This window comes from Mycteria americana, chromosome 7 (genome assembly GCF_035582795.1).
Source record: "Mycteria americana isolate JAX WOST 10 ecotype Jacksonville Zoo and Gardens chromosome 7, USCA_MyAme_1.0, whole genome shotgun sequence".
Classification (NCBI taxonomy): Eukaryota; Metazoa; Chordata; class Aves; order Ciconiiformes; family Ciconiidae; genus Mycteria; species Mycteria americana.
In genome coordinates this window covers 18652784-18664404 of record NC_134371.1, presented here as the reverse complement: position 1 = coordinate 18664404, position 11621 = coordinate 18652784, and positions in this window count along the sequence as shown.

Genomic DNA, 11621 nt, shown 5'->3' with positions numbered 1-11621 from the left:
TATTGTATTGCAAGTTTATTTCCCTGCACTACCCATCTGCCAATTGAGGGACCATCAAGAAGGCTCAGCGAGTAGCTTATTCTCTTTATTTGTTTGTTCCTTGCTTTGTCCTATGAAATAGCATCAAATGAATCAATCTAGCTATCAAAAATGGTGCTTTTTATGATGAGGATACTTTTCATTTCCATGCTCTCTATACTCATCTTTCTGCTAAATGGCCATCAAAAGGAGACAGTTAAGGATATGCTTTACAGGTTCTGGTATGATATTCTTTCAACTATGAAAACCAATATATCACATGTAAAGGTTACAGTGAAATCAGCTAACAAATGTGTGTGGACAAAGCTCTCATTGTGAGTAGCTACTAACTGTGCTTGTGGTTGTGGGGGAAAATAGCATCAAGCTCACTGTACAAATTGATATCTTTGGGGGTTTTGTTGTTTTTGTTTTTTTTTACAGGACCTGGGAGCTGGCTTTAAAGATTGTGAACATCTTCAGTAATTCATCTGAAGGAAAATGCTCAGTATCAGTGCATATAGAAAAAGTAGTAAAAAACATCCCTTTGTACAGTTGATTTCATTTTTATTACTTCAGTTAGGTTGCTAATACCAAAGATAGTTTGAAAATGCTTTCAAATGAAGAAAGAAGTTCAATATTTTCTCCCGTGCCATCACCTCCTCTGTTGTTCCCTCTTCTGTGACCTTGGTGCCGTCTGTTATACAGTACAAGTACTTGATGTGAGAACTCCACAATTTGTAATCTGGATAATCTTTGGAGTACAAGTAGCAAGTGGGAGAAGAACTTTTACTTTGATGGCATTTAACCAGTGTCTTGCTGCATATGCTGGCCTTTGCAGTATTTACCACTGGTGCACTCAAGTGAAACACCCAAGTCGTCATTTGTGCTTGGATTATAACAAAGTTTAAAGATATTTGCCTATTACTAGTAGAAGGCATAAAAGAAAAACTAGAAGATGTATTCAGAACAGAGCCTCCTTGGCCAGCTGTGGTCAGAGCTACTTTTGCCAGAACAGCTGGAATTGTTTTAATTGCAGTTCTTATAATCATCATTGTAATTAGCTACTGCCTCTTCTGCAGAGAAGGAAAACATGCTGGCCGTTTAAATAGCTCAAATAAGAAGGCCAGAAAAGCTATCATTATTCATGGACTGCAAATGAGTTTGCATCTTCTGCTACTTCTGATAACAGCTGTTGGAAGACACCCTGATAACACTATTTTACATTTATCAGCCTTTCTTGTTTTGTTGTTTGCACTATGCTTTAACCCTGTGGTTTATGGTCAGGGAAACAAAGAGCTGCAAACCATGCTATTAAGCAGGCAAAGATCTGGTGCACTTACTCACCACATGGCAAACAGTAATGACACAGCAGCTATTTAGTTTACTGAGTTAGGTGACTGATCCTAGATGTAAAACTCTAGCTCTTCCACCTTCTAAGAAAGTATGATCAGCAGCACTGTAAAATAAAGAAGAAAGCCTCGGATACTCCTGCACAAAGTGTTTTTATGACACTGGCTGGAACTTGAAGGAAGTTGAACTGTTTGACTTCAACCATTTTCAGATCCTTGTTATTATGGCCATACTGCTATGAAGCTTACTATGAAACAAGATCAAGCAGAGGACTGAGTATGAGTTGGCATGTGAAAATGCTACAGGTTTGCCAAAGGAGATCTAACATGGGATTTATTTTAAAAGAAACCGAAGCCTACTTTCACTGGCCTGTAGTAAAAGTGATGATTGTAGAGAATACAGTGGAATCCAGCTGCAGGTAACTATTGTTAGATAGAAAAATAAAAGCAGTAAAGTTGGGAAACTCAGGTTTTCCAAATGCAAAATCAACTTGCAGAATCAAATATCAGAATTGTTTTTAATATTTGAAAAGATGTACACTATTTTGTCTTTATTCATTACATTTAGAACAATGAAGTTTTATTAATATTTTAGGGATTTTGTGAATTTGTCCCTTTTACTGTTGAATTCTGAAATATGCCAAAATTAGGAATATGAATCCTTTTTAAATTATTATTTATTTAATTTAAAGCAATGAGTTCTTGATCTAACAAGGCTGATACATTGTTCTTGTAGGAGCTCTAAAAGTGGCTGTACTTGATGGAAGGACATACATATTTTTTACCTCTTGCTTCCCCACATTCACTGTATCCCCTGAAAAGTCTAGAGGTTGCCTTTTGGAGTAAGGTAAAGCAAATAAAATCTTTGAGTTTTTATTTTTAGAGAGGGTAACTAGACACAGAAATTTGAAAAACTAGAGTAATTTTTGTTGAAAATTTTTCCAGCATCGTCAGCCCCAAGAGACCCATTCATGAGTACGTACATGAGAAAATGAATTGTCAGCTTTTAAATGATTATAAAACTAAAGGAAAGCAAATCTGGTGTTCACTTGCCTTTTAACGTTTAACCTTTTACGGTATGTGTGCTTTTAGCTTTGATATACATCTGTGAAACTAAAAATTATTTCTAAATAAACAAATAAATTTTAAAATAAAAGCTAATATTCTTCCTACTAATAGGATCTCAGAATCCTATGCCATGATGCTGTGATGAGGAAAAAAAGTTACACTGTATTTCAGGATAAAATTTCAGTAACTGCTGCGTTACTGTATGGTTCACTACATACTTACATGCTTAAGTTGTGACATTTAAGTTTGAAAGCAGTGGCCTTGTGTATGTGATCTTACTTTTGCAGGTCTAACAAGCAGATGAAAAAGAGAAGAAGAAAACTGCTTATTTAGCAGTGAGTTTAGATGAACCAATGAGATCCTCCACTGAAACCTAAAGTACAAAAAAAATGAGGAAGTATGAGCCCAACCACTTGCCAATTTCTTCCGTGATCAGGCAGCAGATAAGCTGTTTTCAGCTTGGCATTTATTTTAGCTTAATATCATCGTAAGTAGAGCATGATTTGCACAGGAACTGAAAGCTAAAGCCAGCTGATAATGAGCTCCACTTTGCTAGTTGGAATGAGCCTGAATTTTAGGTATGATGGGGGAAAAAAAGGTTTCCTGCCTCACAGTATAGCGTAAACAGAGAATGGTATGCAAGTAACGACTTGGAAAGAAACAGCCTGAGGTTTGTGCGTAAGCTGAGCCCTGCTTGGAGGCTAGTGCTGCCTGGTGCCTGGCAGGCACCTGCCTGGAGCTGCCAGCTCTGTGCTGCTCAGGAGTGCCCTTGTGCCGGAGGGCTGTGGGCTGGGCTGCTCTGGGGAGCCTTTCAGAGTACTGTGGGACTGCGCTTTCCTGAGTGCTTGTTTAAACCTAGAGTTCAGTGAAGAAAACATCACAGGATGTCAGAAACACCACATGAACTCCGAAGTGTACATTCACACCTTCTGTACATGTCTTCCAGAGGTGTACACATTTCAGCATCACTGAAATGCTACGTAAAAATATGAAAACAAACTATATAATGATAGCATAGGTCCATATTAGCAATGGAAGTTAAAAATTATGTCAGACAAATACTAGAAAATAAAACAACAAAGTTGTGGGGTTTAATTATTAATTTATTTTTTCACCATAAATAAATTGAAATCCTGCAGCTTTTCTTATTTCATCCTGTTATGCACAGTGTTGAAACAGGGGAGGAGAGAGAAGGTGAGAAGAGTCCTGCTGTAGGGAGGTGGGGAAAGTCCAAGATGATAGATGGAAAAAAGTGCTGTTTGAAGATTGGAGTAACACAGTGTGAAGCGGTCCGTTCTGAGTATCACTTAACTGCATTGCAAATACAGTACCAGATTTAGAATAACCGCAAATTGAAACCTGAATAGTGATGGAAACTGTCATTTCTACAGAATTTTGCTAACACGGGTAGAGTGATCGAGGGGATCTCTCTTCTGAGTGTCTTGTTCACAAGCACTTGTTGCCCTGGCAAAGAGTCTTTTACGGCCTAGATACCAGGAAGCAGTTCTCAGTTTTCCCTTTCTATGGCTTCTTTGGGGTTATAGCCCTAGGAGCAGATGGTCCTAAGTTCAGTCACTACTGCAGACTTAGGGTGGCTGTTATAAACCATAGTAATTTCAGTATCTTTTAAAGGCAGAGTTTACAGTTAAATTAAATTCCAGTTGATAAACCTTTAGGTAATACCAGATTTTGGCATAGTTTAATCCTTAGTAAGGTGATTATAGACCACAAACTAAGGCAACCACAGACCTTTTCAAACAAGTATGCTCAGCAATTTATATTTAACAAGATGCTAAACATTCCAGAAGCATCAAATCCTTTTTTCCAATAGAGCTCCTCCTAATGAAAGTAAGTGGTAATGCCAGTGGAATTTTTGTCAAGAAGGCAAAAGCTAATGAGGGATGTAACTCATTTCTGACTTTTCCCCCTTATCCCATATGAGAGTTCTAAAATCGTTACTTTTGCTTTGTTGTGTTTTTATGCTTTAGCTATTTTGTCCCTCTCTTCCTCTGCATTTGTCTGGACATCAGTCCATTTTATAGCAGCAGAGGAGCTCAAACAGCAGAAGCAGCCAACCTGCTTTCCCACAGTAAGTAACCACAGGCTTGAAATGGCTGAAAACTATATGCCACGTAGAAAAAAGGGACATAGAGACCGATTGTCCTTGTTCTGATCCTTTTCCCTTCAGTGGATGATGACTGATTGCTGGTTATGATATATTCGTATATTCGCCATTACTAATGGGGAGGATGTCTTCTGACAATTTATACAGAGGACTTCAGAGTGACGACAGCTGTAGATGGGTTATCATTTCAGTGAGCGTAGATAGAAACACCTTGGAGTGAATCTTCGAGCTTGCCTTCACTACGAATGTTCTACTGTCCTGCAAAGCTTTTCAACACTAGTTCCAGGAAGCTCTCTCAGGCAATGTGGTTTTGCCCACATGTAAAGATAGGTTGGGAGATTTTACACACGCTGATTGAAAACAGTCCTTGGGTCTAAATAGGGTGGAGGCTAGACAGCAGTTTAACAGACCAGCAAATATGTTCTCTTCCACAGGAGCTGACAGCTGCCGGCAATAGCTGCAATCATGGGATTAGTTTTCAAAATTTTAGATATTTCAGGAGAAAGCAGGCTTTTATATGTATTTTTACCTTTTAGTGTTTCTACTTGAAGTAAAGCTGGTATCATGCATATCATGAGTATTCTCTCTCAGTGTCTTCAAATCAAAAGGTGATAGGTTTTGGTGATACATCTTGTTTTCTGTATTTGCAAGCATGGTGAGTAGTGTGGTCTCAGACAATGAAGCAGTGTGCTTTTCAGTGCCTTTTTCATTGATAACAGAGATCCTGGAAATCAAGTTATGCCCTTACTGATATATGTTCAGCCTGGCTTTCTAGGCCTAGAGCTTCAGTAGCACTTACAGTAGGACCATATTGATTTCACTGAATATGCAGTGATGTAACAGATTGAAATTCAGCTTAAGAAAGAAGGGAATAGATTCTCAGCTGAGTAAAGAGAAGTTGAACTTACATGATTACTTTCCAAAACATTCACTTGCAGCATTAGATGTTTCCAGCAAAGCTGGTTAGCACATTGCTGGCAAAAGATTTTGTGAGCATGTTTTGCTTGGATTGTTCTGCTTTGTCAGTGTGGCTTGGAACACAAAGGCTATTGTTTAAAAAACCATGAATGTTAATTTGCATTCCAGTGCTGGGTTATTACACAGGGTGTGGAAAGAAAAAGCAAGCTCTGATTTAAAAAAAAAAACAACATTGTTTCCTTTTCCCTTTCTTCTTCCTCATGCCTGGTTCTCCTTTATTTTAATGTTTCTTTTCCAGACTATACTCTTTGAGACAGTGAGTGTCCTCTAGCACTTTTAGGCAAATGTAAGTACATCCACAGCTGTGTCTGTAGAATAGAATAGACTAGAATAGAGTATTTCAGTTGCAAGGGACCTACAACAATCATCTAGTCTAGCAGCCTGTAGATCATCTAGCAGAGGTATATAAATTTAAAAATGAACTTAACTTACAGAATCAATTTGATAATGGTGTCTGTGAGCAGTGACACTTGCAATATACCTGCTCTGAAATTAGGAGGTAATTGCAGTATGAAAATCGATATCCAAGCTATTCCAGAAAACTCTGGGTGTAGTTTCAGAAGTGGCATAGACCCTGCTTAAACCACACTACCACCACATCTGCCACCATCCATTGATTCTCAACCCCGAGCCACATGCTCCAGCTGCCTCTGTAGCCCTGGTTCTAGTGTTCATATAGCAGTGTGGTGAGATAGATGAGCTCACTAATATAACCAGGAATAACCTTACCAGAAGAGGGTTAGTTTTCGGTTGAACTGGTGAGTTTGTCTGACTCAACATGCAGCCTCACGAGCACTAAGGCTAGCAGAAGGAGGGTGGGAGGAACAGGACACAGGAGAGGGGAGAGTAGGACTGTCAGGGCCCTGAAGGCACTAATAAGCCTTTATTGGCCCCACCTGGGGCCTCCTGCACACCCCTGCCCATGGGCCCAGGTGCTCTATTTAAGTTCAGGTGTACCTATGTCTGTACCTGTCTGTAGATCCTGTTGATTGGGGTCATTGTGGACTGTCCTGGCCTCAGGTCTGTGGACTGACTTCCCAGCCTGTCCTTGGTGCTCTCCTGTCACTATAGACCTGCCTGGTGATCATGAGGCTGGGTCTCATCCTGACTTGTAGGCTGGCTTCACCTCAGCCCTGCTCTGGCACCATGGACCTGCCTGGCAATCACAGGGCTGTGTCTGACCCTGACCGGCAGACTGGCTTCTCATCCTGGCCTTGGACTTGCCTCATTGCCATGAACTTGCCTGATGATCTGGTTTGATCCTGGCTACTACCCCTAGCCTGCCCTGCTCCCTTATTTTAGGACAGGAGGATGGTGTCTGGTGAGGCCTCTGCTCTGCTTGCTGTGATATATCTCCCTGTCCCTTAGGGATCAGCCAGCCCTCACTGCTCCCGGACAAGGACCAGGCACTGGTAGCAGTGTGGTCTCTGGCTCCTGCCAGTCTAAACTAATTGCAGGACTGTGTTAAGAGGTGGCAGTAGCAATGAAGATGTTGTTAGTTGTTCCAGGAGCTGCTTCCTGTCGTGGTTTAACCCCAGTTAGCAACTAAGCACTACACAGCTGCTTGTTCACTGCAAGTGGGATGGGGGAGAGAATTAAAAAAAAAAAGTAAAACCTGTGGGTTGAGATAAAGACAGTTTAATAGGACAGCAAAGGAAAATAAAATAATTTATAATTATTTTGAATGTACATATAAGAATGTACATATAAGAATGTACAAAACAAGTGATGCACAATGCAATTGCTCACAACCCACTGACCGATGTCCAGCCCATCCTGGAGCAGCGATCACTGTCCCCCTGGCCAACTCCCCCCAGTTTCTATACTGAGAATGACATCATATGGTATGGAATAGCCCTTTGGCCAGTTGGGGTCAGCTGTCCTGGCTGTGCCCCCTCCCAGCTTCTTGTGCACCTGGCAGAGCATGGGAAGCTGAAAAGTCCTTGACCAGTGTAAGCACTGCTTAGCAACAACTAAAACATCAGTGTGTTATCAACATTATTCTCATACTAAATCCAAAACACAGCACTATACCAGTTACTAGGAAGAAAATTAACTCTATCCCAGCTGAAACCAGGACATTCCCAAAAGAAGCAGTCCTGCCTCTTCCCCAACCACAAGTACTTGCTCCCACCCCTCTTCCTTGTGCCAGCACAAGTGTTTGTGCAGCAAGGCAGTGAACCAGAACAAACAAAAGTAATGAAGTTGGTTCTTGAAGAAAACAAGGCATGGCTTTACCTGGGGCAGGAACAAGCACCTAGTGTTGAGAAGAGTGGCTGACATACCTTCAGCCTCAAGTGTTTGTGGAAGTCTGGCTGAAAGATCACCAAGGTTTTACTGTGATCACAACAGGTCTGTCTGGGATCCTGGGAATTTGTGTGATTGGCCTAGGCTGAAGTGAGCAATGGCATGTCTTCCTTTCTGTCACTACCTGAACTAGCTCAGGCATCAAGGTGCTGCAGTTATATCCTGCAATGGGCAACATAGATATAGCTGTGCTTGTTTAGGCCTTTCTTAGATAAGTAAACAAAGCAGCAAACATACTCATCTAGACCCAAAGGTGCTGGGCACAGGGTTTACTTTCAGTTCATATTGAATGAGGAGAGGGTCAAAACCTAAGTGTTTTGAATGAGGAGAGGGTCAAAACCTAAGTGTTTTGTGCTTGATTCTGCCAACTTAGTTGTGTGAGGATCAGCCCATTTAGTACTGACTGGTTGTTTTGGGGTTTTTTACTGCCTGTTCTTTTCAGATGTTGTCTTCTGTCAGAATCAGCATGGAAGTAATGTCATGACTGGTATGTATCTGCAACCAGCAGTGTTCAGAAGATGTTAGCTTCTGAAATCTTTAACCCACTAAGTGAAATCTCCAAGAAAAAGCTCTCACCATTGGCCATACTTGTAGCAGGGAATATAGTGATCAGTTGGAAATGGAGAGTAAGCCATGCTCTTCATCATTAAGGTGTTCTCTCTGGATCTGGATTTAGGCATGCTGAGGAAGGTTGTGCTGCAGTTGATTACTCTGGATCTGCTTCATGTCTTTAGTATCCAGCTCTTATGTTATGCTAACTTAATTTTTATTAAATCAGGAAGGAGGGAAAGTTTTCATAAGAACTGATAAAGTCAGAACTGCCCAGCAAATAAAAGGTATCTTCAACAAAAGCAGGTAAGAAATCTTTAAGAAGATTAATGAAGAGAGAAAATGGTAATCATCAAGAATTTATTCAGTATGTTATAGGGGGAAAATACATTTCATAAATTGCTTATTACTTGTTGGATATTCATAAGAGAACATTTGCTTTCTTCTGCCATTAATAATGGGGAATCTGTTAAGGACTTAATTAAAATTATTTCCTTTGGCACTAACAAGATGCATTTGCATAAAGATTGTGGTATTCTAGAAACTTCTGAAGTTCCAGAATTTATCAAATATCGTGGACATATTAGGAATCACTGAAAAGGCAGTCTAAAGGGTAGTGAAACCAAGCAGGCATGTGAAACAAACTGCCAGTATAAGTAAGGAGCAAGTGATGAATGGATCAAGGATGGAAGAAAGACTAAAGATTATTTTTGTCTGGAATAGAGTCCCTGATGCTTGATAAAGATGAAACTGTTGTACATATTGTTGTGAGCTATATTAAATCAGATTAAGATTAATGAGTGCCAGATTATGCATTTTCCAGGATATTCAGTAAGAAAAGGAAGCCAAAACAGCTGTTAAATGTTTTTTCCAAGAGCTGAAACTGTTGAAGGAGATGGGAATGGTACTTGGAGAGAAATTTTATTATTTTAACTGTTTTGGCTTTCTCTCTATATCCAGCTTGATGTTTTAAAGAAAAGTGGATACAGTCATGCTCTCCTCTTCTTTGAAGTCATAAATAATGTGAATTACACAGATGATTGATTCAGGCCTAATGGCCATTTCTTAAAATATCCTCCACTTTTAGATTTGCAGCTGAGTAAACCAACATAACCAGTAAGAAAGTCTTAGTGCTTATGAATGATCCTGCAAAGGTCCAGTGAGAATTACAAAATAAAAGAACAAATGAAAGACACTTAACTGCTGTCAGTCCACAGCAACACTATTTCCTTGTCTGGTCAGGACTTCCTTAGAGTAATTATGTCGTGGTTTTGGAAGCCTTTTATAAAGTTTGTATCTGACATCCCACTTCCATTTGTCTGACAATTCTTCTTGATTGGGATAACCCACTTGTGCACGTGGTTCTGGGTTCTGTTCCTGAGTGAATCACTTAACCTCTCTGTCTTTTTCTCTTTCCATCCATAAAATTAGCATAATAATGCTAATTTATCACAGGCTATGGTTAGGCTCAATTAATGTTTGTAATGATCTCTGAGATTGTTGGATAAAACATGCTGTAAAAGTGTATTATTATTGTTAATAGAGCCTTTTGTACAACTGCACTCTAACAAAGCACTACCATTGCTCACTAGCTTTAGTCCTAAAATTTCATTGAAATTCCTAAGGACTTAATGGGATACAACTTTCTGTTAGTGTGTCCATTTCTCTTCCTGACTCATTCATACCATCAGAAGAACAGTTTCAGTTCTGAAACATGGCAGAGCTGCGGAGTTTGTGTGAAGAGAAATGATGTAATTTCATAAGTGATCTAGGACTGAAAGCTTTTAAACAGGGCCTCATTTACACTGACCTCAGTTCTGGCTGAACTAGTTCAGACTTCAGAGAGCTGCAATTTGGAGAACAGCTTTCTTAAAATGAGGTACCTGTCTAGTTGGGAATATAAATAGTCCTTAACCGAGGAAATGATGGCAGTGTAAAAGAGTGGTAGTTGACAAATCTCAATCTATACCATTGGAGGAAAAGATCAGTAGTCTGGCGTTCATAGTTAATGCTCTTGGGTTTTGGTTACATATACAGGTTAACAGTTGGAAGACAAAGGCTTAGAACTCCCCTCCCATTTGTCAGGAGCAGATGAAAAATGAAGGAACAAGCTTCACAATTGGACTGGTTGGGAGGAATGGTTTGAGCAGATCTACTGGCCTCAAAAGAGCAGCCCACACTTAGCAGCATAATGGACAGCTGAGCTTGAGCAAGTACGCTTGAAATGGATTTTTTGTTGCTTTTGTTCTACATTTGTTAGACTGTTTGGAGTTGTGAGACAGTCATCTATACACATGGGTTTTACGAAGTGAGATTTCTTTGTCCTGTTATGTGACATTTGATTTTATCAAATGCTAAACAGTTTCCTTGGAGCTTCCAAAACATTTTCTCTTCTGCTGACATACTTCAGCTTCCTGCCCCTGCTTGTTCTGGTACTTGTATTATCCAAAATCGATTTCTTAATATTTTAAATAATGAGAAATGTGTGTTATTCTCATCCTGTCTGTTCTTCAAAATAGCAGAAACTTTATGGAAAAAAAAAAAAAACAGTAATTGAGAGAGACCATGTCCACAAAACTGATCCTGCTTAAAGTTATATGTTTCAGAAGTAACTTTAATCAGGAGTTTATAAAAGGACATTTTTTGCTGATTTACTTCTAAGAAGATGTAAAATGGCTGAACTTTCTTTTGCAAAGAATAGGTTTTCTGTTGACTGCTCTGAGAAACTTCCTTGTTTTTCAACCTACTTCTTACTGCCCTTCTTGTCTACTGTCTAGTATTAATAAGAATGATTTGGCTAAAATGTCTGTATCTCTCTCCAGGATTTTATGTGACTAAGTGAAGCCTCTTTCCATATCAAATCTTTGAGTCTGTTACTCTCTCAATGAAAAGTCTGCCCCTTAAAACTGGAGGAGAAGAAATAGGTGATTTGAACATGGAAGCACTGATCAACACGAGGGAAGCAGAGGAAAAGTGTAGGTATGGGCGTCAAGCAAGTTGTGCCATTTAGTACAGAGAAAAATAAAATTGATAAGAACACAGTAAAAATACAATACCTAAATTAATCAGGTAAATTAGCCAGGAGTGATAGGAGACAGAAATTTGAAACCTTTGGTGTAGTGTTTGGCAGCAGTTTAGAAAGCAAATAGGGCCTTAGGAGGTATAATTAGAGGGAGAGACCGTGCTCCTCAGTAATTAAAGCACTATTCAGAGAAAAAGCAAGACAA